Below are 24,003 nucleotides of genomic sequence, written 5' to 3'. Positions count from 1 at the left end.
AATAAGGTCTTTGATTAGTTAATAGTATTGTATCAATGTTAGTTTCCTGTTTTTGATCATTTATGATGGTTACATAAGATGTTAACATTAGGGAAAGGTGATGAAGTGTATGCAGAAAATTTTTATACCATTTATAACAGTTTAAATACCATTTATTTAAAAATAAAACTAAGTTTAAAATAATATACTTGTTACTCTAAATTTTAATATCAGTTATTTTTATAATGATGAATTTCCATAACAAACACCTCCTATAAAATATACAGTGGCTAATCATTTAGTGACCTCAAATTTATGTCTATGAAGTAGTGCTTTGTGAATTTTTCATGGCAAGTGAATATTAGTTATTACATAATTTATTTCATAATGAAAGAACTCAGACATTGTTGAAAAAAAAAACAAAATTCAACTAAATAAATTTAAAGATCTTATTGGCTTTATTCAATGATTCGTGAATCAGGCAGCATTCCATTTAGCAGATAGAAAGAAGCTCCCAGAAACTGTCTGAAATGGAAGACTTATAGGCAGGAGAAGGGAGAATAAGAAAGTTACCAGCAAACAATGGATTATTTCGGGCAAGATCACCTTCCTTTAGGGGACAGTAGGGATCTCTCAAATGGAATACCTCAACAGCACTGACCAGGAAATTCCAGACTGACTGATTAAGATTACATTCCTCGGAGAGGCTGAAACTGTAATTAGGTTAGGTAGTAAGTCTTGGTTAGATGATGTGGGCCTTAGCACAAGTGACTCTACTTGGGACCTGTTGTCTTTTCTTTTTTTCACCAAATCTAAATTAGAATGCCTTTCTAGTACAATAAGCAAATAGCTGATGATATGAACTACAATATAAAATGTAAATTTTAGCCAGTGCCCTAGCTAAATTTTATGTTTTGAATTTTATGATACTTCCCAATCAATATATTAGTTGGCAAAGTATAATAAAACTACTCTATAACAATCAATTCAAACAATTTTAGCCTTTAAAATTTATTGCAGGCCTGCATGACAAACAGCAATCAAAGATCAAAGAAATATTCTCTGATAATCAACTATAAATCATTATACCTGAATGTTTTATTTCTGCCATGGCAAACGTAAGCCATCACTTTCAAGCTACTGTTTTTCAGTTAGTGGGTCTAATGCAGTTTTTCAATTATCAAGTCCAAAGGCAAACTGGTCCTTTAAATTAATTTTCCAGTAGCCCTGGGACCCTAGATTATCTGGAGAGTTCTTTGATGAGGCGAACTTGGGTTTGGTGACAGACTAGGCTGGGACATTGAGGTATGGTCTCTGAGGATGCGTAGCTGTGACATAAAAGCTTATTACGAAGTATTGGGCACTGAGGTTAAAGGTTAATGCCACTGGAAAATCTGCAGCCTGTCTTCAGAGCAGCTTGGAAAGGTTTATAGCAGGGATTTCCCTGACAACTGCCAGAGGTCTTCTATCTCCTTGTGTAAAAACAACTCAGATGGGTCTGCTCTTCCTCACACTCACTAACTACACTCTGGACCCCCTGGGATTACAGCTTTTCACCAGTCACCCACTTCTTTCCCGTGTGGCCAGTGTTCTTGGGCAGCTGGTGGATGTGGGAGCACCATTTGGGAAACCAGACCATTCAATAGGTTCTCTTTCTAAAGAGTCTACACTGGCAAAACAGTGTGAGATATCCACACTCAGATATTTCAGAGCGAGCATGAGAGAGCCATGAGGAGAGTGTACCCTAACATCAGAGCCACAACGGAAGAGGAAGCACTGGGTTATATCCTAATCATCCCAAACTGGAAATAACACAAATATCCATCCTGAATAGAATATACACACTGAGGTATATTTATATACAATGAAGTACCATATATTAATGAAAATGAATGAATTATAGGCAGAGGCAAATGTATTTTACGATTAAGGCAGCATCACAAGATTGTTCAGTAAATAGCATTGAGAAGACTCTTTTTTGGAAAGAGAGCACATACGCACGCATGAGCGGGTGGGGGATGGGGGGAAGCAGAGGGGGAGAGAGAGAATTTCCAGCAGGCTCCACACCCAGCGTGGGAGCCCAACACAGACTCGATCTCATGACCCTGAGATCATGGCCTGAGCCAAAATCAAGAGTCAACGCTTAACCAACTGAGCCACTCAGGTGCCCTGAGAAGACCCTTTTTAAAAAATTATGATCCATATGTCTAACAAAATTCCATGTTACACACTCTGAAGTACAAGATCCTGAAATAGGACACAGTTGTCACTTTAACTACCCTCATTTTGATCTCAGTCTGTACTTTTCTAACTAAGTTCTTTCCAGCTCATCTCTTAACTCAGGCAAAAGACCTTGCAGGCAAAGCATCCCATGTTGGGAAACGAAACTGCCTCCTCAAGCAATAAGGACTGCCCTGAGCCAGCAAGACCCCTCATGACTGACCCCAAGATAATGATCAACCTGACCTTTATGCCCCAGCTGCACATACCCACCAACATTTGTCCCCCATTCTCCTTATGTAAACCTGGAAGTATTTTCAGCACTTTGGAGACAGTCTTTGGGAGACTAGTCCATTATCTTCTGGGTGGTAGCCTCATGAAATAAATTCCTTTCTTGTTTCACCACCACTCGTTTCTCTGCCTTTCGATACTGTCAATGATGAGTAGCTGAACCTGGTCTGTTTGGACCCCCTGGATCAGGGTTCTCTTGCACCTTTAGACCCTGGTTACAATACTGCTAGTAGATTTTGTATATACATAAACTTCCTGGATGGATTGCAAACTCCTTGGGGACAGGCAATGGATATTATATTTATTTAATTTTCAAATAGGTGTTATAGGTCAATTATTTGAGTTAATTTTTTGAGTCAATGAATGAATGAAAAGGAATGAACAGAGGAATGAGTGAATGAATTGTTAAAGGGGGGGGCTCTGTGTCTTCCTCCTCGCTTTTTTTTTTTTTTTTTTTAATCATCCTGGTCTAGTAGGAGTCTTTTTAGTTTGTCTGGACAATGTCTGGTATGTACACCAGGAACCAGAGTGATGTGAGAGACTGTACTGTTTTGAGCTGATCTGTTGGCTGAAGTCTAGAGAGGAGCTGGGGCTTCTGGGGAAGTTTTACTAGATCTAAGCCCTATTTACTATAAACTATAAACATAATGGTGTTGATAAGAGTGAACTTCGATGACCTCCATTTTGACCTCAGTCTATACTTTCTAATTAAGTTCTTTCCAATTTATCTCTTAACTCAGGCAAAAGACCCTGTGTTGGGAACCAAAACTACCCCGTCAAGCAATGACTGCCCTGAGCCGCAAGACCATGTGTGACTGATCCCAGAACAATGATCCACCTGACCTATACTGCTCACTTGCAGGTACCCACTGAACTTTGTCCCCCAATTTTCTTATGTAAACCTGGAAGTATTTTTGGCACTTTGGAGACGTCTTTGAGATGTCAGTCCCCTGTCTTTCCAATGGTGGCCTCACTGAAACAAATCCCTTGCTTGTTTCACCACCACTGTCTCTCTGCCTTTGGATTTTGTCAGTGGTGAGTGACCGAAGCTGGTCTGTTTGGGGCCCCTGGAGTCAGGTCCTCGGGCACCCCTGCTGCCCCGGCTACACTGAAACATAGATTAAGTGATGAAGGGAGAAAGCAGAGATACTCCGGACTCTACATGAAAGACTTCATTTCTCTTTCTTGGAGGCCCAGTTAAGGGACAACTGGCTATTCCCGAGTTGTATCCTCTTATAATAAACGAATAATCTAGTAAGTAAACTGGGCTTACTGTTCCTGAGCTCCATGTTAACTGAACCCGAGGAGGGGGCCACTGGCACCTTTGATCTATAGCCAGTCTGTCAGAAGCACAAGTGACAGCCTGGACTTGCTATTGGCATTGGAAGTGAGGGGCGGCGTCTTGTAGGGGTCTTATGGGACCAGAAGCCAACTGCAGGGATGTAGGGTCAGAACCCAGTTGAGTTATAGGACACCTAGCTGGTGTCAGAGACTTGCTCCGTGGTATAGAAACCTCCCCCCACCACCTCTCTTCAAGGCGCGTGCACATGCATGCGCGCGCGCACACACACACACACACACACACACACACACACACACACACACAGAGGAACTGAGCACAGAATCATTAACTAGTTAACAGGTATTGAGAATGACACAGGTTGTCGCTGAGACAGATTGATGGGAACAATCCATATAAAAGACTCACTTGTCCCATTGAAAACACTGGATATTAGGAAGCTGTGTCCCACAAAAGGCAGGCGATGTCGGCTACAAAGGCCTTATAACTCCAGACTGTGCTCCCTCAGGTGACACGCACTCACCTTCCCACGACATCCTGACTACTCCAGACTAATTTTCTTTACTTGTTCATCCTCCCACTCCCTGTTCCTTTAATATGCAGAGAGAAACTGGTATAGGGACACAGGCATAGTGTCTCCTCCTCCATTCCTCCCCCCCCCTTTTTTTTTAACTAAATGCCCAATGCTATGCTTTGACCAAATGGAGATGTGTAAGAAAACACTGGACACTAAAACCAAAATTTCCTGCTTTATTCATTAGTAGTGTCTCACTTAACTTTCTCCTTTATATTTCACTGAGCTATTTTATAATCACTGTTTAGCAAAACAATGTTAGCAATAATCCCTCGGAACCTTGTTTGATTGGAAAATTTAAAAATATTTTTTAAAAGATTTATTTATTTATTAGAGAGAGCATGTGCATGAGCAGGGTGGAGGAGGGGCAGAGGGAGCGGGAGAAAAGCAGACCGCCCACTATGAGTGGAGCCCAACGTGGGGCTCAATCCCACGACCCTGAGATCATGACCTGAGCTGAAACCAAGAGTTGGGCACTCAACCAACTGAGTCACCCAACCACCCCTAAATATTTTTTTTTAAAGATTTTATTTATTTATTCGACAGAGACAGAGACAGCCAGAGAGAGAGGGAACACAAGCAGGGGGAGTGGGAGAGGAAGAAGCAGGCTCATAGCGGAGGAGCCTGATGTGGGGCTCGATCCCATAACGCCGGGATCACACCCTGAGCCGAAGGCAGACGCTTAACCACTGTGCCACCCAGGCGTCCCACCCCTAAATATTTTTTATTTGTAATATTGTAATATAGTAATATTGACTACTATAAAACCAAGGACAATGTTATTAATTTCTTTTGGTATTTAGCGGCTATATGCCAAGGAATCTGCCTCTAAAGGAGGGAAAGATTACTATAAAAGAAAGAAACCCTACATATATTTCTCTTTAGGTCAATTGTTGTGTTAGTATATTACACTTCTTGTCTAAAAAATATTCTTATACAGAAACAATGAAAATGTGAATTGATGGTATTAAACCTGAATTTTCCTTGAAGTTGTTTTGTTGTCTGTCTCAAGGAAGATGTCAATTTCTGTGGTTTGACATTTGAATGAGAAAAACATTCAGTTCATCTTACTCAAGTTAATCCCTAACAGATACCTGATTGCCACTCTGTCACATCCAAAATATTTCACCCAAGGCCACTTCAGAGCAACAAATCTAAGAAGAAATAATTAACTTTTCTGCGTTAGTTACACATCCAAACTGTGACTGCAGAGCTTTGGGGTCAAGTTCAGTGCATCTGATTTTGACCTGAATTTCCTGATTTTTAGAAGATAAATCCTTGAAGGTTTTGGCATCAAAGATTTGTGGTATTACCACATGGAGTGGTTCTGTCCTGAAGTACAATCCATTTACATGAATAATCTTAGATGTAATTTTTGAAGTTAAAATGTATGTATTCATTGAGTAATTAGGATAGGCTGAGAAAAAAATGGCAATTTATCATTAATATGAGGCTTACATTCTAGTCTAAATTTTTTGTTCGAAACACATGTGAGGCACAATTATTCTGAAGCAAGATTTTATTAAAAAAGCAAGATTTTTCTTTCGGTGCAATTAGGCTCTATTAATTACTCTTTCCTTCTATGTTTAGAACGGAAAGGTGGGCGTCATTACCCAAGGCAGATGAAGTAACAATGACAGTGGGCCTACAAAGCAGGGGGAGGATTTGCCTTCGCCTTTTTAGGATTACAGGGGCTTTGTAAGTATACTGACCAGATCTTCTTGAACCTTGGTGGAGTCGCTGAGAAATAAACATTCTGTGGCTCTGAAAACATTTCTAAGGTACATCAAGCATGACCTAATCATAACACAATGGATTCTTTTTGTGAACATTCGGAGAAAATACTCCATGCTAAAATGAATGCCTTGGACTATTTACTCCCATTTAAATTTGAAAGCCTGAGAAATTTGCTCCCCAGCATCTATGACTCACCCACTAACCAAAATAGCATGAAGCACATGCTGCTTGCAGCCAAGGTCTTTCCATTCATCTTTAGGGAAGCTCTTAGAGACAGTCTGCCTTTGGGATTTTTCTCTGTGTATTTGTTTAACAATCATTAAAGCAGATACTGTGGATACTGTATTTTGCTATTTCCTCTTCCTCTTTTTCCTGTGTCTTTTCCTTCTTTCTGCTCCTTTTCCTCCTCTTTCTTCCCCTCAGAAGTTTCCAGTTCAGTGATGGTGCTGCATTCAGCGCAATCTAAGACTGTCTAGCCGTGAAATGATGGGAAGAACATTATACTAAAATTGAGAAGGTATGGGTTGCTCCTGTATTTTTAAGTATCTGTATTTGAATTGGAGTTCAGATTTTCTGATTTCACACCTGTACTCTTTACACCCAATTACACTATTGTTTCTTCTATTTTTATGCTGGGATCTTTGTATCTTTTGCATACCAAATCCAGTAGGCAACTACTAAGTACTGTGGGGTTCCCACTTGGAGGAACTAGGTCAGCCCAATGGAAAGGACCATTTCCTGGGGCAGATGGGTTGGGCGTATTTAGAAGAGGTATTTGCTGAAGCAGTTGTATTACTAAGAGAAGCCTAGTTTGGCTTCAGAGAAGCAGGGCCCAGGGGAAGTCTGTGGGAAAAGAAAAAGAAAAGAACTTCAGAATGAACATGATTAGCTAGGACGGCATTGTGGATTGAAAAGATATGTTCAGGTCCTAACCCTGCTATGTTTGAATGTCATCTTATTCGGAAGTAGAGTCTACAAATGCAATTAAGATAAAATGAGGTCATACTGAATTAGGGTGGGCCCAATTCAGTGACTGGGGTCCTTGTAATGAGAGGGAAATTTAGACAGAGAGAGAGACACACAACACCATGTACTGACGAAGGCAGAGATTGGATTGATGTGTTAAGGCCAAGAAGTGCCAGCAACTACCAGAAACTAGTAGGAGGTGAGGAAATATCCTTCCCTGGAGCCTTGCTGAGACCTTGATTTCATTAGGGCTTATAGCCTCCTTGTCTGTGAGACAATGCATTTCTCTTGTTTTAAGCTACCCAGTTTATAGTACTCAGAGCAGCTCTAGGAAACTAGTACAGAGGGTTAGAGTAAAAGGAAAACAAGTCCATGGAAGGGGTTGGATGACATGATTCAGAGCTGTGGAAGAATGAGGCCTTGTACCATGTTTGTATTTGGATCACATATGTTTCTTTCTTTCTTTCTTTCTCGTAGCTTTATTGAGATATAATTGCACATGACATCGTGTAAGTTTAAAGTGTACAACATGGTGATTTGATGTACATATATATTGCAAAATGATCACCATAGCAAGGTTAGTTAGCACATCTATCATCTCACGTAGTTACCATTTTTTTGTGTGTGGTGAGACCTTTTAAAACCTACTTTCTTAGGGGCGCCTGGGTGGCTCAGTTGTTAAGCGTCTGCCTTCGGCTCAGGGCGTGATCCCAGGATCCGCTGGGAGCCTGCTTCTTCCTCTCCCACTCCCCCTGTTTGTGTTCCCTCTCTGACGGGCTGTCTCTTTCTCTGCCAAATAAATAAATGAAATCTTTAAAAAAAAATAAAAATAAAAAAATAAAGCCTACTCTCTTAGCAATTTTCAAGCATACAAAACAGTATTGATAACGATAGTCACCACACTGTAAATTAGAGCCCCAAAACTTATTCATCTATAACTGGAAGTTTATACCCTTTGCTCTCAACACCCATTTCTCTCACCCCTCTCCCCACCCTCAGATACATTTCTTTACTGACATATCTCACGAAGCACCTACACCAGTTCTCAATAACTATCAGTAACCATAGGAAGAGGATTTTTTATCTAAGGAAACAGAACATGGAAATATTAATCTTTAAAAAGAATTTTTTATCACTCTACTTTTAAATCTCTTAATGAAACATGGTCATTCTCAGCTTTATTTCTGCTCTCTCTCTGATTTCCATTCTTAAGAGGAAGGCATTTTCACCTCAATTATTGTTTAACGTTTTTCCCCCACATTTAAAAATAATAGGGAGTAGTACTGTTTCTTGACGTAGGATTTTTAGGTATTATTTCTTGACCTCCTGTTGTGGAAAAGCCCTTGTAACCCTTCCACCTTGTGCCCCACATTATCTTCTCTCTATCTATCCCAAATAATATTGTTGAGTTTCTAAACTCTGCCAGAAGACTAGATCTCTCAATTGACAAAAGTCAATGAGAATAAAGTGACTCAATAGAAATAAGGGCAAAGGACAGGAAAAGTTACTTCACAGAAAAGAAATATAAATGTGAAAATATTTATGAAAAGTTGGCAAATATCATTTATAGTTTGATAAATGGAAATTAAAGCTGAATATACCATTTTCACTTCTCAGAACAGCAAAAATCTAAAAGTTTTACAATGCATGATGTTGGCAAAGTTGTGGGGAAATAGACACTTTCAGACATTGTTGGTGTGATTGCAAAGTGTTAAAATCTCTAGGCAGGGCAATTTTGCAATATCTATTTACATTACAAATGCATTTATTCCCTGACCTGGAACTCCTACTCATAAGAACTTATCCTGGAGATTTATATACTGAGAAATATATAAAATTACTCATTATATAAAGGAATATTGAAAGGACATGCAAGAAACTAATAAAAATAGATAAGTATATGGAAGGGGTAGTCAGGATGAATGAATTCATCTGCTTTTTGCTGAATCATATGAATGTGCTACCTATTATAATTCATAACAATATATATATAAATGCAGAGCTTATCCTTTAAAATAAAATTTGATAAATATCAATTAGCTTGCCAGCCTTTCTCTTCCTCTTGCCCTTGCTCTGTCTCCAACCATTCATCCATCCACCCACCCACCCATCCATCCATCCATCCATCCACCCATCATTCATCCATATATCCAGTTGGAGACATTGCAGGTATTTCTCCTGAATCCACCATTTTCCCTTCTTTTCCATTCTGCGTGACTTATTTTCTCTCTTGTTTCATAGTTATTTTAGGAAGTCTCCTCATCATCATTTTCAGAATTTTCATTGTCTCTCTTCTGGGCTGCATTGTCTGTTAATGAAGCCACAAGTCTTATTTTCAGTACAATTCCCTGTTTAGATGGATTTCTATAGTCACTTCAAGATATGGCATGTAAAAAAAAGTTTTTATTCCACCTTCATACTTAATATTATTTTTGTACCTGTGGGTTGCAAATAATTTCTCCTAAGAATTTCTGAAGTCATTGCTTCATTGTTTTCTGGCTTTCAGCGTTCTTATTGAAGTCTGGTGCCATCATGATTCCTGATCCTTTATACTTGAGATTTTTTCTTTCCTTCCTCTGGAAGCTTTAGGATCTTCTTCTTCTTCTTCTTCTTCTTTTTTTTTTTTTATGTAAAGTTCCATGATTTATTCCTTGTGTATAACACCGAGTGCACCATGCAATACGTGCCCTCCTTAATACCCATCACCAGCCTATCCCATCCCCCCCCTGAAGCCCTCAGTTTGTTTCCCAGAGTCCATAGCCTCTCATGGTTAATTCCCCCTACTGTTTACCCCCTTTCTTCTTCCCTTTCTTCTCCTACCGATCTTCCTACTTCTTATGTTCCATAAATGAGTGAAACCGTATGATAATTGTCTTTCTCTGCTTGACTTATTTCACTTAGCATTATCTCCTCCAGTCCCGTCCATGTTGCAGCAAATGTTGAGAAATCGTACTTTTTCATGGCTGATATTCCATTGTATCTATGGACCACATCTTCTTAATCCAGTCATCTGTTGAAGGGCATCTTGGCTCCTTCCATGATTTAGCTATTGTGGACAATGCTGTTATGAACATTGGGGTGCATATGGCCTTTCTCTTCACTACATCTGTATCTGTGGGGTAAATACCCAGGAGTACAATTGCTGGATCATAGGGTAGCTCAATTTTTAACTTTATAAGGGACCTCCACACTGTTGTCCAAACTGGCTGTACCAACTTGCATTTCCACCAACAATATAGGAGGGATCCCCATTCTCCACATCCTCTCCAACAATTGTTGTTTACTGCCTTGTCCATTTTTGCCATTCTAACTGGCATAAGGTGGTATCTCAATGTGGTTTTGATTTGAATTTCCCTGATGGCTAATGATTTTGAACATTTTTTCATGTGTCTGTTGACATTTGTATATCTTCATTAGAAAAGTGTCTGTTCATATCATCTGCCCATTTTATGATTTGTTTATTTGTTTCTTGTGTATTGAGTTTGAGAAGTTCTTTGTAGATCTTGGATACCAGTCTTTTATCTGTAGTGTCATTTGCAAATATCTTCTCCCATTCCGCGGGCTGCCTCTTAGTTTCTTTGACTGTTTCCTTTGCTGTGCAGAAGCTTTTTATCTTGATGAAGTCCCACAAGTTCATTTTTTCTTTTGTTTCTCTTGCCTTTGGAGATGTGTCATGAAAAAAGTTGCTGTGGCCGATGTCAAAGAGGTTGCTGCCTATATTCTCCTCTAGGATTTTGATGGATTCCTGTCTCACATCGAGGTCTTTCATCCATTTGGAGTTTATCTTTGTGTATGGTGTGAGAGAGTGGTCAAGTTTCATTCTTTTGCATGTAGCTGTCCAATTTTCCCTGCACCATTTATTGAAGAGACTGTCCTTTTTTCCACTGGATGTTTTTTCCTGCTTTGTCACAGATTAGTTGCCCAAAGAGCTGAGGGTCCATTTCTGGGTTCTCTGTTCTGTTCCATTGGTCTGTGTATCTGTTTTTGTCCCAGTACATGCTGTCTTTGTGATCACAGCTTTGTAGTACAGCTTGAAATCCGGCATTGTGATGCCCCCAGCTTTGTTTTTCCTTTTTAACAATTCCTAGGCGATTCAGGGCCTTTTCTGGTTCCACACAAATTTGAGGGCTGTTTATTCCAGTTCTTTGAAAAATGTCATTGGTATTTTGATCGGGATGGCATTGAAAGTGTAGATTGCTCTGGGTAGCATGGACATTTTAACTATATTAATTTTTCTGATCCATGAGCATGGAATATTTTTCCATCTTTTTGTGTCTTCTTCAATGTCTTTTAAGAGTGATTTGTAGTTTCTAGAATATAGATCCTTTACGTCTCTGGTTAAGTTAATTCCGAGATAACGTATGATTTTTGGTGCTATTGTAAATGGGATCGATTCCCTAATTTCTCTTTCTTCGGTCTCATTGCTCAAGTATAGAAATGCAACTGATTTCTGAGCATTGATTCTGAGCCACATTACTGAATTGCTTTATAACTTCTAGTAGTTTGGGGTGGATTCTTTTGGGTTTTCCATATAAAGTATCATGTCATCTGCGAAGAGAGACAGTTTGACTTCTTCTTTGCTGATTTGGATACCTTTTATCCCTTTTTGTTGTCTGATTGCTGTTGCAAGGACTTCTAGTACTATGTTGATTAATAATGGCGAGAGTGGGCATCCCTGTCGTGTTCCTGATCTTAAGGGAAAGCCTTCCAGCTTTTCCCCATTGAGAATGATATTTGCTGTAGGCTTTTCGTAGATGGTTTTTATGAAATTGAGGAATGTACCCTCTATCCCTACACTCTGAAGTGTTTAAATCAGGAAAGGATGCTGTGTTTTCTCAAATGCTTTTTCTGCATCTATTGAGAGGCTCATATGGATCTTGACTCTTTTCTTGTTGATGTAATCTATCACACTGATCGATTTGCGAATGTTGAACCACCCTTGCGTCCCAGGGATGAATCCCACTTGGTCATGATGGATAATCCTTTTAATGTACTGTTGGATCCTATTAGCTAGGACCTTGTTGAGAATTTTGGCGTCCGTATTCATCAGGGAAATTGGTCTGCTATTCTCCTTTTTGATGGGGTCTTTGCCTGGTTTGGGGATCAAGGTAATACTGGCCTCATAGAGTGAGTTTGGTAGTTTTCCTTCTGTTTCTATTTTTTGAAACAGCTTCAGGAGAATAGGTATTATTTTCTTTGAATGTTTGGTAGAATTCCCTGGGGAATCCATCAGGCCCTTGACTCTTGTTTTTGGGGAGGTTTTTGATCACTGCTTCAATCTCTTCATAATTAATCAGTCTGTTTAAAAAATCAATTTCTTCCTGTTTCAGTCTTGGTAGTTTATAGGTTTCTAGGAAGGCATGCATTTCTTCCAGGTTGTTTAATTTATTGGCATAACGCTGTTGATAAAAGTTTCTAATGATCCTTCCTATTTCATTGGTGTTGGTAGTGACCTCTCCCTTTTCATTCATAATTTTATTAATTTGGGTCCTTTCTCTATTCTTTTGAATAAGTCTGGCCAGTGGTTTATCAATCTTATTTATTCTTTCAAAGAACCAACTTCTAGTGCTGTTAATCTGCTCTACTGTGCTCCTGGTTTCTAATTCCTTGATCTCTGCTCTGATCTTGATCAACTGCTTTCTCGTGCATGGGTTAGTCCTATTCTTCTGTTCCAGCTCCAGTATCTTGAGGTGAGAATATAAAAACTGCATTTTAGATTTTTCTGTTCTTTTGAGTGAGAATTGGATGGCTATGTATTTCCCCCTTAGGACTACCTTTGCAGCATTCCGTAGGTTTTGGACCATTGTGTTTCATTCTCATTGGTCTCCATAAATTGTTTAATTTGATTTTTAATCTCCTGGTTTATCCAACCATTCTTGAGCAGGATGGTTCTTCGTTTCCAAGTGTTTGAGTTTCTTCCAAATTTTTCCTTGTGATTGAGTTCCAGTTTCAAAGCATTGTGGTCTGAGAATATGCAGGGAATAATTTCAGACTTTTGGTATCAGTTGAGACCTGTTTTGTGACCCAGTATATGGTCTGTTCTGGAGAACATTCCATGTGCATTCGAAAAGAATGAGTATTCTGTTGTTCTGGGGTGTAGTGATATCTATGAGTTCCATCTGGTCTAGTGTGTCATTCAAAGCTCTTGTTTCTTTGTTAATTTTCTGCTTAGGTGATCTGTCTATTGCTGATAGTGGAGTGTTGAGGTCCCCTACTATTAACGTATTTTTATCTATATGTCTCTTTATTCTGGTTAAGAGTTGGCTTGTGTATCTAGCTGCTCCCCTGTTGGGGGCATAGATATTTATAATTGTCATATCCACTTGTTGGATACATCCTTTAAGAGTAATATAGTGTCCTTCTGTATCTCTAACTACAGCCTTTAGTTTAACATCTAATCTGCCTGATATATGAATTGCTATCCCAGCTTTCTTTTGAGGTCCATTGGTATGAAAAATGATTTTCCATCCCTTCACTTTCGGTCTGGATGTATCTTTAGGTTCAAGATGAGTCTCTTGTAGACAGTAAATGGATGGGTCATGTCTTTTTATCCAATCTGCAGCCCTGTGGTTTTTTATGGGAGCGTTTCGGCCATTCACATTGAGAGTGATTATTGAGAGATATGATTTTAATGATGTCATGATGCCTGTGAAGTCTTTGTTTCTATAGATTGTAAATTCCTGTTCTGTATCAGTCTTGGGGCCTTTTTACTTTTATAGCACCCCCCTTAATATCTCCTATTGGGCTGTTTTCATAGTTATGAAATTGGTCAGTGTCTGGTGATCTTGGACGGTCCTTATCTCTCCATCAATTATGAATGACAGCCTTACTGGATAAAGGATCCTTGGCCGCATGTTTTTCTCGTATAGAGCTTTAAAAATGCCCTACCAACCCTTTCTCTCTTTCCAGGTCTGTGTAGACAGGTCTGACGTAATTCTTATATTTTTGCCTTTGTATGTGAGAAATTTCTTCATCCTGGCTGCTTTCAATACTGTATCCGTGGATCTAATATTTGCAAATTGCACTATGATGTGGCGTGGCATAGGTTTGTCGTGGTTGAACTTGGGAGGGGTCCTCTCTGCTTCTTGGACACGAATGCTTGTTTCCTTTGCTAGATTAAGGAAGTTTTCAGCTACAATTTGTTCCAATATCTCTTCTAGACCTCTCTCTTTCTCCACCCCCTTGGGGATGCTGATGATTCTGACATTGGAACGTTTCATTGAGTCAGTAATCTCCCATAACCTACATTCTTGAGATTGGATTTTTTTGAGCCAAGTTTCTGTTTTAACTTTCTCTTCTACCATACCATCCTCCAATTCACTAATTCATTCTTCTTCCTCATTTACTCTGGCCATCAGAGCATCTATTGTTGACTGCATTTGATTCATAGCATTTTTAATTTCTGCCAGATTCGCTCTCATTTCCGCCCGTAGAGATTCTATATTCTCGTTAATATTTTCGTTAATATTTTTTTCAAGCCTACACATCATCTTGACCATTGTTACTCTGAACTCCATTTCTAATAATTTCATTATATCCATATCCATCAGTTCTGTGGCAGAGGCCACAGACTCATTATCTTTTCTTGTTGGGGCGGATTTCTCCTTATCATTCTATGAGGAGAGGTTGCGGGGTTGCCCAGAGCAGAAGTTATTGACCAGGACCCAGGCAGTGTGCACTTGTTTTAAAGGGGATGTGGGCTTCTTGATTTTTTAGCCTGTCTTCTGCGGGAGGGCCCTGCTGCACCAATACTCAGGCAACCCTGTTTGGGTAGAGTTTCTGTGTCCCCTGCAAGGGGGGATGGGGATGCGCACAATGTGAGCCGGTATTTCAGGGCTTTTGTTCCCTGGCGGCTTTCCCTGGCAGTTTTCTTTGACTCTTCTGAGAGTCAGAGGAGCAGTAGCCGAATCCTAGCCTCTGTCTCAGAAAACAGAGATCGTAGTCTGCTCTCCACTGAACTCTCTTGGCCTCTTTAACTCTGTTTCTGTTGGTGCTGCTTAAAACCCTGCAGTGTCCCGGGTTGTGCACCTCACAGCCGGCGTCCCAGTCTTCGCTTCCAGGGCCCACACGTCTCTGTCCTTCGTGTTTCTAACACCGCCAGCAGCCCCCGCGCGCGCTCCCGAGCTCCCTGTTTCAGTGTGGTTCACGTGCACTCTGGAGCTCCGGTTTTCAGTTGGACACGCACACTCCTGAGCTCCCGGTTTTAGTCCGGTTCCAGTGAGCACTCCGGAGCTCCGGATTTCAGTCTGGTCTCTCACATGTTGCAAGGCTCACGGTCTCAGTCAGCTCTCTCGCGGGTGCCGTCCTCGAGTCCGCCTGCTCCCCTGTGCAGGTGGCTACCACTTCCCGGCGCCCGAACGCGGCGGCTCCCTCCCCCTTACGTTTATCTTCCGATATCTGTGCGCGGGTTCACGGCTCCCCGCTTCATACCTCAAAACTCAGCGCTGGAGATGTTCATTTTAAGAGATCCAGATGTATCTTCCTTTGTCTCAGGCTGATTTCGTGGCTGTTCAGGATGGTCTGGTACCTATCCAGCTCAACTCGGGACCAGGTGAGAAAAGGTCTCTTACTCCTCCGCCATCTTAACTCCTCTCCTAGGATCTTCTTTTTATCGCTGGTATTCTGAAATGTCATGACAATGACCCTTGATGTAATTTTTTTAAATTTATTTATTTTTTTTTAAAAGATTTTATTTATTTATTTATTTGACAGAGAGAGACAGCCAGTGAGATAGGGAACACAAGCAGGGGGAGTGGGAGAGGAATAAGCAGGCTCCTAGTGGAGAAGCCTGATGTGGGGCTTGATCCCATAACGCCGGGATCACGCCCTGAGCTGAAGGCAGACGATCAACGACTGCACCACCCAGGCGCCCATTGATGTAATTTTTAAAAATCCCTCCCCTCAATTCATTGTGCAGGTCTCTAGGAGGTCCCTTTCAAGCTAGAAACTTACTTGCCTTAGTTTGAAGAAAACTTGCCATTATTTCATTATCATCTCCTCATGTTAAAACTTTTCCTCCCTCCTACATGATCATTATAGATATAGATATAGATATAGATATAGATAGATATAGATATATTTGTGTGTGTGTGTGTGTTCTGTTTTCTATCTCTACCTTTTGTTCTATCTTAGGGGAGATTTCCTTGGCATTATATTTCAGTCTTTCTGTTGAAATATTATCTCCACTATCATATTCTTAATTTCCAAGATTTTCTGAATGCTTCTTTTTATACCATCTGGGAAGAAAAAGGGTTAGCAGCTGGTCTGTTACTTATCCAACCTTCCTTAGGAATGCCAGAGGAAAGGGGGAAAAAAGGACCATGTCAAATCTTCTTTTGGCAAGCCAATGGTATGAGAAGCAGAAAGAATGATCATTTTTAGAATGCTTTTTACCAGGAGGTACCTGGTCTGGCTAAGTTGCTTTTGGTTAGCAAGTCTAGAATATGTGGCTATATGGGGGCAGAGTCTGCTTGAAAATGTCAGCATCTGGTATGAAATTGTCAGCATATAAAAGGGAGATTTTTTTTGTGTGTGTGTGAATAAAATAGCTTTTTTCTTTTGTGGTAACTGATGCTCGTATATAAAACTTGGAAACTTATATTTGTTCAATATATGTGTGATATATGGGTAATATATGTTAAATCTGGGGTAAAGCATGTCCTAAAGTGGCAAGAAGAATCCAAAGACCTGCCCTGGCCGTTTCAAACTTTTCCATGTTTTGCCTGCATGTCCTAATTATCTGCATCCTTTGAATCATTAGTAAATCTTGATATTGGCTGAAATCTGTGGTTCTTTTGAGATCTTAAGATCTCTGATTCGATAAGATGATCATTTGTGCCACTGCAGCATCCCATTTCATAGATCAATATTTTATCTCTTTGAGGATATCAGTTATGTTTGTTTTAAAATGAATTTTATCTCTGCATAGTCTCCATTTCCTTCAAATTCCTTCCTTCCACGTATTTGTTAGAATCTTTTTCATGTTAAAAGCTTTCCCCAGGGGTCTAATGATCCTTACCTGTCCGTCAATATTCAGATTTAGGGACTGCATGGCTGAGTGTGGCTTTTTAAGAGGGGGGTTTCACTGTAGGGTGATCAAGCAAGGCCCTTGGCTATTTCTTGGGAGACTCCAAAATGTCAGTAAGTATAAAAATTTCCCCTTGCACTGGTCAGTTTTTCAAGAGAAGTCTACACTTTCTGGAAAGGGAACTGTATTCGTTTTCTATTGCTGTTGTAACAAAGTACCTCAAATGTCTGTCTTAGAACAATATATATTTATATCTTATAATTCTGGAGGACAGAAGTCTGACAAGAGTCTCACTGGGCTAAAATCAAGGTGTCAGCAAGGCTGTGTTCCTTTCTGGAGGCTCTAGGGAAGAATCTGTTTTCCGGCTTTTTGTAGCTTCTTCTTTTTTTGTTTTTTTCAAAATTGATTTATTTATTTTAGAGAGAGAGACAGTGAGAGACAGTGAGGCCGACTGCCTGAGCGCAAAGTCCAATGTTGGGGCTCAATCCCATAACTCTGGGATCACGACCTGAGCTGAAACCAAGAGTCGGTCACTAGGCTGACTGCACCCCTCATGCGCCCCTTTTTCCAGCTTCTTCTAAAGGTTTTCCCCCATTCCTTGGCTGTGGTTGCCTTCCATCTTCAAAGACACAAAGACCAGTTGAGTCTTTCTCAAATTGCATCTCTCATATCCTGATACTCCTGCCACCTGCATTCACTTATTAGGACCCTTCTCGTTACATTGGTCCCACCCAAATAATCCAGGTTTATTAGCAACCTTGGCTTTCCCTTACCATGTAACATAACATATTCACAGGTTCTGTGGATTAGGATGTACACATCTATGGGGGGGGGGGCATTATTCTGCTGTTATAGAGGCATATTTCTGGTTACTAGTATTCTGTAGACCACGTAGGTTTGGGAAGTAGAGAAGGAAAGTGGCATGTAGAATATTAGTTTCCCTTATTCTATAGCACCTGCAGCTATGTTTGTTGTCCTGAGTCCAGAGTTCAAGGCAACATCCAGAGAGCGAATTTCCAGTCTTCTGCCAGGGTGGAGGAGGAATGATGTCCTACCTTTGTGTGTATGGGCAGGGGGGAGGGACGTGTAGAGACCCAAATACTTTTTCACTTTCATCTAGTTCAAAATATTTAAAATTGTTCTTGAAACTTCTTCGTTGACCCATGTATTATTTAGAGTTATGTTGTTTAATGTCTAAATATTATGAGATTTTGCAGCTACTTCTTTGTTACTGATTTCTAGTTTAATTTCATTGTGATCTGAGAGCATACTTTGTATGATTTCTATTCTTTTAAATTTGTTGAATTATATTTAATGGCCCAGAATGTCATCATTATTGGTGAATATTCCATGTGAGCTTGAGAAGAATGTATTGTCCACTGTTGTTGGATGAAGTAGTCTATAAATGTCAATTAGATCCGGTTGATTGATGGTGCTAGTCACTTCAAATATATTCTTACTGATTTTCTGTCAATTCCTGATAAAGGGGTGTTGAAGTCTCAAACTATAATAGTGAATTTGTCTCTTTCTCCTTGTAGCTCTATCAGGTTTTATCTCATATATTTTGATTTCTGTTGTTAGGTACATACACATAAAGGATTGCCATGTCTTCTTGGAGAACTGACCCTTTTATCATTAGGTAATGCCTTTCCGAATCCCTGATAATTTTTCTTATTCTGAAATCTGCTTTGTCTGAAATTAATACAGCTACTCCAGCTTTATTTTGAATGGTGTTAGCAAGGTGTATCCTTTCCTTTTCTTTCCTTTTAATTTCTTTGTGTCTCTGTATTTAAAATGGGTTTCTTATGTACAACATATGATTGGGTCTGATTTTTTATCTACTCTGTCAGTCTCTGTCTTTTCACTGGTATATTTAGAGTATTCGCATTTGAAAGAGTTATTGATATAGTTGGATTAATAGCTACCATATTTATAACTGTTCTGTATTCATTGTACTTTCTCTTTGTTTCTTTTTGTCTTCCCCTGTTTTTCTGTCTTTTCTGGCTTTAAATCCTCTTTTTATGATTCCATTTTTTTCTCCTTTCTTAGAAAATCAATTATGTTTCTTCTTTTAAAAAAAATTTGGGGGGTTGCCCTGGAGTTTACACAATACATTTACAAGCAGTCTAAGTCCACTTTTAAATAACACTATACCACTTCATAAGTGATATATATACCACTTTCTCCCTCCTTTCTCTTATAATATTGCTGTTATTCTTTTCACTTATCCATACACTATGATCACCTAATACATTGTTGTTATTATTTTAAATGAACAGTGAACTATCAGATCAAGAAGAATAAGAAAAAGAAGATTTTATTTTCTCATTCCTTCTCTACTGTTCTTCCTTTATTTATGTAAATCTGGGTTTATGACATAAATAATATACTCCTTTTCTCTGAAGAACTCCTTTTAACATTTTTTTGAAGGGCATATCTACAGGCAATAAATTCCCTGTTTTTGTTTGTATGAGAAAATCTTTATTTCTCTTTCACTTTTGAAGGATAATTTTTCTGGATACAGAACTGTAAGCTGAGTTTTTTTGTTCTTTCAACACTTTAGATATTCATTCTACTCTCTTCTCACCTGCATGGTTTCTGGAGAAAAGTTGATCCAATTCTTAACCTTGTTTCCCTATGGATAAGGTATTTTGTATTCTGGTTTCTTTCAGGATTTTCCCCCCCTTTGTCTTATTTTCTGTAGTTTAAATAATATGCCTTAATATAGATCTTTGGTATTTATCCTGTTTGGTGTTCACTGAGATTTCTGGATCTGTGGTTTGGGAATTCTCATTAATTTTTTGAAAAATTTCAGATATTATTACAAGTATTTTCTTCTCCTTTCTCTCTTTCTTCTCCTGATATTTCCATTTTGCATATGCTACGCTGTTTGTAATTGTTCCACATTTCTTGCCTTTTCTGTTTTATTTTTTCCCATTTTTTTCTCCTTGAATTTTTAGTTTTGGAGATTTGTATTGACATCTTCAAGCTCACTTTCCTTGGCTGTGTCCAATTGACCAGTGATCTCATCAAAGGCAATCTTCTTTCTGTTACATTTAAAAAAAATTTCTAACATGGCTTTTTGGTTCTTTTTTAGAGGTTCCATTTCTCAGCTTACATTATCCTTCATGCATGTTGTTCACTTCTTCCATTAGAGCACATGAGTCATAATTATTTTAAATTTCTGCCTAGTAATTCCAAAATATCTACCATATGTGAGTCTGGTTCTAATTCTTGTTTTGTCTCTTTAGACTGTATGTTCTTGCCTTTACCTTGCCTTGTAATTCTTTGTTGAAACCTGGTCATGATGTATTGGGTAATAGGAACTGAGATAAATGGGTCTTTAGTGTGAGGTTTTATGTTTATCTGGGTAGGAGTTAAACTGTGTTTAATGCTTGCTGTTGTGGTAGGTGCCAGAGACTTCAATTTTCTGTAGGGTCCTTGTTTATGTATACCCTGTTGTGTTTGTGCTTCCTTAGAAACTCCTTCTTAAATAGAGGCTGCTTTTTGCAACTCTGTCATTTGTAATTCACTCTTGTTATACTGGAATTGTGTTGATATGGTGGTGAAGTATTGTAGAAGGGAAGCATTCTATAATTTTATAATTGAATCTCAGGTTTTTAAAAATGGGACTATGTCCCTGGGTTGTGACCTTCAGAAGTTTTATTTTAGACTTTCCCTCTCCTTTCATGTGAGACAGGAAAACCAGAGGAAGCTGTTTTGTCTAACTGCTCTTCCCCTAAATCCAATTAGGCTCTGGTAAAGTAGTTTCTCTGAGGGCAGACATTTTTTGTGGAGAACAGAACTCTCTGGGTGCATTTCATAGTGGTTACTTTCCTCCTGCCCCAAGTATGAGGAGGCTTTTCTATGATTTTCATCATGAGAATCTGTTGGAGCTCTTGGAAGTAAACTCATGAAAGTATCAGGGTCCATCCTAGGACTGGGCCCCAAGGAGTTTTTAACTCTCATGCTAGTCCTTGTTCAATTTCCAGGAACTAGTCAATAACATTTTAAGTCTTCTTACAGGCTTTTTTTCCAGTGGTTTCTGCTCTCTGAAAGTGGTGATTCACCCATCTCTCTATTTTTTAGAGTGGGAATTTGCCCTGTGACCTCAATTTTGCGATGGTTCTAAGAAGAATTATTGATTTTGTGTAGACTTTTTCTCTTTCTGAGGATGGGAGTGATGACTTCCAAGCTCTTTATGTATCGGAACAGAAACCAGACAGGCTTGCAGTTTTTTGGTCATAAAAATCTTCCTATCAATTTCCTTTCGAGGACATCTTTTGCAGGACTTGGGTTCAGAGAGTATCTGTGGGTGGTTTTCCAAGACTCTATCATTCATAAGTAGCTCAAAGTGGGAGTTTAGGGCTCTTTCCCTCTCCAGGTAGCTCTCTAGATAGTAGGTATCTCCTAGGTGGCCCTGAGCCATGATTACATTGCAGCTTACAACTGAGGCAAACTCCACATGTAGTCACCTGCTTTGTAGACTCTATTTCACTTTGAGCTCTCCTGCTTTTACCCAACTACTTTTATTTAACAATTTAAAAAAATTATTTTCCCCCAACTACTTTTAAAACAGACTTTCAAATAATCCTCTTGTTTTTAGACCCACCTAAAATAAGCCAGTTACCATTCTTTCATCTTCCTTCCACCTCCCAAAGCTTGATTGGCATCCCCCCCGCCCCCGCACCTCCTAACTTTCCTATTCCCCTTGCTCTTTTCAGTTTATGACTTGTACTCCTTTACTATTGTCTTCAATGAAGTTTCTAGATAAGGAAAAGCAAACATGTATTCAATTCCCATATTCAACTGGAAATGTTTTCCCCCTACCTAGTATCAAAGAAAAAAATGATTCATGGCATATGTGTTGAAAGATAAACTTAGGCATATTGAATTTTTTTAATAGTTTATTTGAAGACAAATCAATAAGATTCAGGCAATGTCCAAACCAGAAGTGGTCAGGAGCACTCCAACAACAGGAGTTGAGGAAAAACTTTTTTTTTTTTTTTAAGATTTTATTTATTTATTTGAGAAAGAGTGAGAGAGCACACAAGTTGACGGGGGGCGGGGGGAGGCAGAGGGAGAAGCAGACTCCCTGCTGAGCAGGGAGCCCAATGAGGAGCTCAATCTCAGCACCCTGGGATCTTGACCTGAGCTGAAGGTAGCCACCCAAACAACCAAGCCACCCAGGCACCTGGGAAAAACTTTTATAGGGAAGAGGTGGAAACAAAGCGAGGAAATTATCTGATTGGTTGAAGCTTAAGTATTTATTTTATTTGGAAAAGCCTAGTTGGCTGTTTGTGACTGGTTATCCTTAAGTTTTGATTTCTTTTTTTTTTTTTTTTAAAGATTTTATTTATTTATTCGACAGAGATAGAGACAGCCAGCGAGAGAAGGAACACAAGCAGGGGGAGTGGGAGAGGAAGAAACAGGCTCATAGCAGAAGAGCCTGATGTGGGGCTCGATCCCAGAACGCTGGGATCACGCCCTGAGCCAAAGGCAGCCGCTTAACCGCTGTGCCACCCAGGCGCCCCTTAAGTTTTGATTTCTTAACCTTCAGGCATTTTAGGCTTAGGTTTTGGTTTGCTTTTGTAGGAGTGTTAACAAGACTGACTTCATCTTTGGTCCTCCATATTCTTCATGCCTGCACAATGACCTCCCTCAGAGCTAAGTGTTCTAGGCCCTCTGGAGGTTAACCTACACCCTGACCAGAATCCGAGAAGGCTTGTTTTGATTTTCTCTAAAGTGGGGCACTGAAAACTCCACTTTAGGTAACTAGTGAAGACGACTGGCACACAGGTAGTGCCACTTTAAATCACTATCTGTGACCTCACCACAATGCCCCTCCCTCTATAAAAGCTGTGGCTTGAGGTCTGGACAGGGCAGAGAATAGTGATCGAGAAAGCTGTGTAGCTCTGGATGCTCTGTCCAATCTCCTGGTTAGTAAGTTTCCCCGAATAAAACTTGATGTAAGTGGTATGGAGCAGCTTCCTTCCTCTATGAGTCTTAAAGTGCCTTCTCAGTCTGGAGGATACATTACTGACCCTCTTCCACCTTCTAACACTTATGTAAGCTACAAAGCCATTAAAACTGTAATCGAACTATTGGGAGTTCACTCATCAGTGAGTTACAGATAGAAACTACACCAGGTGGAGTTGTCACACAGAAAAACCTTGTTTGCAGCAAATAAGGAGATCATGGGGTAAGCCATGACTCCCTGAGCAAGGGTGAATTTAGGGTTAGGATTAATATTTAGAAAGGGGAACCTTGTCATCATGTGCAGAGGTGGGCATAAGGTGGTGCATGGGCCTTAAGGAAACATGCCTATACATACATTGTATGTTATGTTAATGAAGATTGTGCTCCTCCTTGGCAGAGATTTTAGTGTTATAATGAGGTAAAGGTAACTATCTTCCACTCCATGGTCCATTTGCATAGGTATCAGTTGGTAGTTGAGCTCAATCTGGTTGGGGCTGCCAGAGCATTTCAGGGCAGTCATTATTGCTTGAGGGTAGTTTTGTTTTTCATCACAGGATGCTACCGCTATCAGGTCTTTTGCCCGAATTAAGAGATAAACTGGAAGGAAGAGCTTAAGGAAAAATGTGGGACAAAGGTCAGTGGGTAGAAGCAGCTGGGCTGTAAAGGTCAGGTCTTTGAGTCTAGCTGGTGACAAACCACCTGGGTCTAATGGCCTCCCTCTTGAGTTAACTTAACACTTGTTACAGACACTAAGGCAAATTTTATTCAGGACTATCGTAATAGGTACAGGTGCTACGGTAATGGGGTTTTGCGGTAGGGAGAGAGATTGGGCTCAGCTCTGAATATGACCAGGAAGAATAGGGATTTATAGCCAAGAAATGGATGGGGTGAGGGGGGTCTGTAGATGGGAAAGTACTAACAGAGAGGGTA

The 24,003-nt window shown here is 39.7% G+C and overlaps 1 long non-coding RNA gene across 1 annotated transcript in view; it reads left to right on the top strand.

Annotated features, from left to right (window-relative positions):
• The window catches only part of LOC130542069 (uncharacterized), a 122,403-nt gene extending 100,007 nt beyond the window's left edge, over positions 1-22,396 (top strand). Inside the window, exon 7 of the long non-coding RNA XR_008956361.1 lies at positions 3,231-22,396. This is a non-coding gene — a long non-coding RNA (uncharacterized LOC130542069). The remainder of the gene's footprint in view (positions 1-3,230) is intronic.
• The last annotated feature ends 1,607 nt before the right edge of the window (positions 22,397-24,003 follow it).

This window comes from Ursus arctos, unplaced genomic scaffold (assembly GCF_023065955.2).
Source record: "Ursus arctos isolate Adak ecotype North America unplaced genomic scaffold, UrsArc2.0 scaffold_3, whole genome shotgun sequence".
Classification (NCBI taxonomy): domain Eukaryota; kingdom Metazoa; phylum Chordata; class Mammalia; order Carnivora; family Ursidae; genus Ursus; species Ursus arctos.
The sequence above is the reverse complement of the archived record's forward strand: the minus strand, read 5'-3'. Positions and strand labels throughout refer to the sequence as shown.